Raw genomic sequence first — 6018 nt, forward strand, 5'->3', positions numbered from 1 at the left:
CTTCCCACTTACTATTCCTACAGATACCAAGGAAAATAAAGTTGTGTGGGGCATGGTGTGAGTAAAGTAGGAGAGAGAAAGGGGTTAAGATAAATAAACAAATAAAAAGGGGTTAAAGTAGGAGAGAGAAAGGAGTAAAATTGAATTAATAATGTAATGGTAGACCATATGATAGTGACATGAGAGGGTAAATAGGGAAATTTGTTTTGCCAAATAAGGAATAAAGCAAAAGAGGGAAGATCTTTTGGAAACACCCTTAAACGGAAAGAGGGAAGATCTTTAGGAAACGGAGGGAGTAAATTATACCAACATAATAATAATATTTAACAAAATAGTTATAAAAGAATGGAGCTGAGATGAACTGAACTGAACTGAACTAAACTGAACTTATTGGAGCTGAACTAAACTGAACTGAACTTATTGGAGATGAACTGAACTGAATTGAACTGAACTTATTAGAGCTGAACTGAACTGAAAATAAGTTGGGGAGAACAGACCTAATACACCCTGCCTAGCTTTGATCGCCAGGTCATGGCTTCCTTTAACCAGGTTCCTATCCACCTTAACTACCTTGCAACTATTAAGATTCCTGTAGGAGTCATATATATCATTACAAATGTTAATGATGTGGAAGGGAGACACCTTATTTTTTAAGGAACGAATCAGCGTCTCTAAGTCAGATAAAATTTTAAGATCAATTTCCCTTGTTTTTTGAGCTTCCTGTACTGCTGAGAGCACAGCCAAACCTTCGCATTGCAACACTGAATTCCCCTTAACCATATAGTTTCCTCTAAAGAGAACTCTTAGTTAATTTAGAAAAATTAAGACTTGAGTTTACTTATTTTTACTATTGAGGTGACTAGTTCTTGTAGTTGGTTGGTCCTTCTATCTCATACCAATTGGACCTCGGATGGCTTGCCTTTTACAAGTAATATAGCGCCGCATGTCTCTAAATCTGGACCAGTTTAAATTTTTTTATTTCGACGTTACAACACTGCGTTAGGGTGACAGGGTATGAATATCGCTGGGTCTTGAGCAAAGTCTTAACAAGAGTCTTGTACAAGACTCAGGGATATTCATCAAAATTGTGGAGGGAGTCTGAGGTTGAGTTTTGGAATCAAAGACTCAACTAAAGACTTACTTTGCAACATATACCTGCCACTTTCTTTTCTTTTCTTTTTTTTTTTGTTTAAGCTTCAATCCAACGGTAATATCTTGTTTCTTCTATAGATACTATGTATGTTGTTCCTAATTTTTTTACTTTCCCAAATCTATCAACTCTATAATCATTTTCCCTCTCCAGAAAATATATTCGTCTATTATATTTATAATGGATCCACATCAAAAAATTTATTTGAATTCTCTTATGACCTTCTTGCAAAATAATCCCCAATTTTATTCCGCTTTAGGTCAACAAAACCAACACCAAAATTCCCAAAATCCAAATATGACTTTTCCTAGTCCAACTAATATAGGAAATACACCTCAACAAAATTTTAGCCAATTTCTCCAAACTCCAAATTACCAATATAATCCCACAAGTGATAATATGGATCAACCTTCATTTACAACCGTTAATATTGGATCTAATTCCGACAACCAACCTATGTATAATGTGGGCATTGAAGAGGTTTAAAATGTTGATGTCACTACAACCACTCGAAAACCTACATGTACTACAACACGTCGGAAAAGTCAAACAAAAGAGAAAAAGACTTTAGCTTGGATAATAGAAGATGAAAGACTTCTTGGTGTCACCTGGATTAATACTACTAAAGATGAAGTCAATGGCAATGCACAAAGAGCAGATGCGTACGGGGAGGAAATTTGTGCTTTCTTTAATGAAAATAGACAAGAAGGCCAAGCTGAAAGAGAGGTAAACCCCTGCAAACAACATTGGTGGTCAATTAATGCGTCTCTTGGAAAGTTTGCAGGTTGTTATGCCAAATATGAACAGAGGAGTGGGTTCAATGAAGCTTTGAAGCTCTCAGAGGCACGTGCACTCTACCAAAGTCTCTACCAGTCAAAGTTCCAGTACGATCATGTGTGGAGTATCGTGTGTGATGAAGATAAGTTTAAGTATGAACAAAAAAGCAAGCGTAAGAAACGAGACGAGAGTGAGTCATAAAAAAGGAGCATAGTTTCCATATTAGGCGACTACACAACAAGCGAAAGGGGTGTTGGGGGTTCCGATAAAGTTTTTGAGCCCAGACCAATGGGTCAACAAGCTACTTAGAAAATATTAACTTCTCAAAGGAAGGGAAAAAACATTCAAAGTAATCATAATGAAGCTATATCAATTGCAAGGAGTATTAAAGACACACGCGCAAAATCAGCAATTCGTATCGCAAATTTAAAAGAGCAAGAGCTTGAGAATCAACTACTTGTGCTGGTGTCACCAAGTTGAATTTCTTGCAAAGGAAAATTCATGAGAAAAAATTGCAAGCACTTGCTGACAAATATGGATGGACTTTTGATGATTAGGATGATTTATGCTAGCAGAAATATTTAAATATTCTCATTAACGTTCGTTTATGGTATATTAGTTTAATCTAACTATGTTTAAGTTAAGTGGTCATGTTGTCGGCTATGTTTATGTTAACTGTTTTTTTATTTCAACTATGTTTAAGTTAAGTATTTTTGTTTCTTGAACTTCATCTACATTTAATATTAATGTTTATTCGTAGTTTTGTCTATTATTGATTTAGTTTTTTTACATTAATAATTATTAGTAACACTAGTAATAAAAATAAAAGGTTAAATTATAATAAAAATAATAATGGTGAGTTGATTGCACCTGCAATGAGTTGTCAACTCCATGTCCATATCAGTGCATCATTTCTTACTTTACATTGATTGTTGAATAGCTCTAGTCTAATCATCCTTTTTTTTCAGTAACTTTGTCAGCTATTATTACACTATATGTTGAATTAGTGTACTATCTTTTGTGAATTATTGTACCAAAGATCAGTGCATCGTTGAGCTAGTCATTGAATTGTGTGAATCGTGTGCAATGAATTATGTTTAACCAGCTCTATATATTTATCCCATTGAAGAGCTTAAATTCTCAAACCAAAACACCTACATACAAAGTCTCTTACACTTAAAAAAAAAAAAAAGAGAATGTCAAACTCCAACACCCCTACTACATTTGATGATTTGTATAATCAAATGTGTGATTCATACATGGAGGGTGACACTTCCATGGATGCAGTAGATAATATCCTAAATGATATCATTTCAAGATACTTCACCTTCAAATAATAAAAAAAGTAAGAAGAAGCGATGTTACACGGAAAGAAGACGTGAAGAAGCGCACCAGTGCACATGAAATGATTATTTCTCAAGCAACCCGGTATACAACGCACGACAATTTCGCATAAGGTTCAGGATGAGAAAAGAGGTATTCCTTCGCATCGTCAATGCTCTCGGAAATCATTCTGACTATTCTACACAAAGAGTTGACGCGCTTGGTAGAAGCGCTCTCACTCCACTTCAAAATGTATTGCTGCCATTCGATTGTAGGCTTATGGAGTGGCTGGTGAAGCTGTAGATGAATATGTGCGCATTGGTGGAAATACAACGATACAATGCTTAAAGAAATTTTGTAAGTGTGTCATCGAGATATTTGAACCTGAATACTTGAGAAGGCCAACTGTGGATGACATCCAATGTTTTCTTCAAATAGGGGAAGCTCGCAGATTCCCAGGTATGCTAGGTAGTATTGATTCTATGCATTGGCAATGGGATAAATGTCTTACAGCATAGCAAGGTCAATACACTGGAGGTCATCAAGGTGTACCAACTATGGTATTGGAAGCTGTTGCTTCATTTGATTTATGGAGTTGGCATGCATATTTTGGTGTTGCAGGTTCTAACAATGACATTATGTACCAGATCGATCCTCGATATTCGATGAGTTACTTGAAGGTCGAGGCCCAGATATCCAATACACTGTAAATGGAAGCATGTATAATATAGGATATTATCTTGCAGATGGTATTATCCTAAGTGGCCAGTTTTCGTCAAATCCATCCCTCGAACGAATATGCTATCTGAGAAAAGGAAACTATTTTCTCAATATCAAGAAGGTGCAAGGAAGGATATAGAACGTGTATTTGGGATGCTCCAAAAGAGATTCGCGATTGTTTGCAACCCGGTACGTTTATGGGATAAAAGTGAAGTTGGGATATCATGAAAGCATGTATAATATTGCATAATGATTATTGGGGATGAAAGAGATGATAATGGTATCAAGAAATCAAAATGAAATCAAAATGAAAGCCCCTACTATTGAATATACGGTATCAAGAAATCAAAATGAAAGCCCACAACTTCGCATTGGTTTGCTTAGAAGTTATTATGCAAATCGAAGCAGATACATTGAAAATCATACGTGAATTCATAACCGAACTCAATGTCACCAATTGCAACATGACTTGATGGAATACATTTGGTCACGTTTTGGAGAAAACGCTAACTAAATTTCAAGTGTATGTATAAATTACGCGTGTATCTTTTGTCATATGTTGTAGAAATTATTATGCATTTAGTTATTTTTTTGAATGCCTTTTAAATTGCCCATTTACTCATTTGGTGTTATGTAAATTTTATAATATTAATGTCAATTTAAAATCTTAAATAATTAATTATTTTTTTTCCATTTTAACTAATTATTTATTGGTAATTATTCTAATTTATTACATTTTCATAATATAATGGTATTGAAAACAAAAAAATAATTAGAATGCATAAAATAAAGTGAAGTGAGTCTAGAGATAATCTGAGGGATAGAGTATAAAATTGGAATGAGTCTGAAGTGAGTTTTTAGAATTAAAAAAGTAGTGGAAAGCTGATGTGTACAGTCTGAACTGTGGAGTTGAGTCTGAGGGATTAACTCACCCTTACACAAGAAAAGAGACGGGGTTTTAAGTGAGAAGCCCGGGTTTTGAGTGAAATGCAACAAGAAAATTGCTTTTCTAGCAACACAAGGAAAGGTATCACACGTTTGATGCTCTTGATTCTTCCTCTGTAGACACGTGGAATCAAGGAAGCGGAAGTTTGTTCTTCTAACTAGTTATAGGGTCGGGTTATCCCCAGGTAAAGAAAATTATATTTTTTAATATTATAGTCTAAAATAATAATACTTAATATCACTTGATCTAGTGGTTAAGACTATAGTATATAAACTTGAAGTCATGAGATCAAACTCTATAATATGTAGTAAAATATCATTAGAAGGATCGTCATGTGGCACCGTTCCTTATTTAGGAATGCCTTTTTATATATTAGTATAGATTCATGCAATATTGGTATGTGTTATTGTGTAATGGATATTTGGGGTAATAATTTTTCTGAAAAATATATACCCATGGTAGAAAAAAGAAATTAGCTACAATTTGAGGCCAACTTTAATATATTTTGACCCACTTTTTTCCTAACTGTTTTTATTTCCAATTAATTTCTCCTATCTAACATTTTTTTATATTCTACTAAGTCAATATTTATAAATTTTTCATGAATAGGTCCGAATCTTCCAGTCCATTAAAAAGAAAGATTTTAAGTAGGAGAGAGTATATAGCGGGGTATAGCAAAATTATGATAGAAAAATAGAAAGACTAACAAGGACTAGTCCATCCATTGTGAGAAAAAACACTGGAGTTGGTGAAGGGTTAGCAGGTTGTGAGATGTAAGAAGGAGGAAAAGATAGAGAAGGTAAAAAAAAATGATAAAATCAAGTAAGACTATTCTACCCATTGCTCATGCTCTAACAGAGTTGTTTGGTCTAATGCAGTTTGTCTTTAGGTGATGTTTAACACATCGACCATAGGATTTTAACGAGTTTTAGCGTTGGCTCACCTCAAAAGTTCATGAACAAACTGGATAATTATTATAACAATCTTTTATGTAAAGTATTAAATGTCCCATTAATATCTTTTTTGTCAATTTGAAAGAACAAATTTAGAGTTTTCTAGAACATATGATCTAAGATCTTCTTTAATTACGAGTTCATTTTCG

Source organism: Beta vulgaris, chromosome 6 (genome assembly GCF_026745355.1).
Source record: "Beta vulgaris subsp. vulgaris cultivar EL10 chromosome 6, EL10.2, whole genome shotgun sequence".
Lineage (NCBI taxonomy): Eukaryota > Viridiplantae > Streptophyta > Magnoliopsida > Caryophyllales > Amaranthaceae > Beta > Beta vulgaris.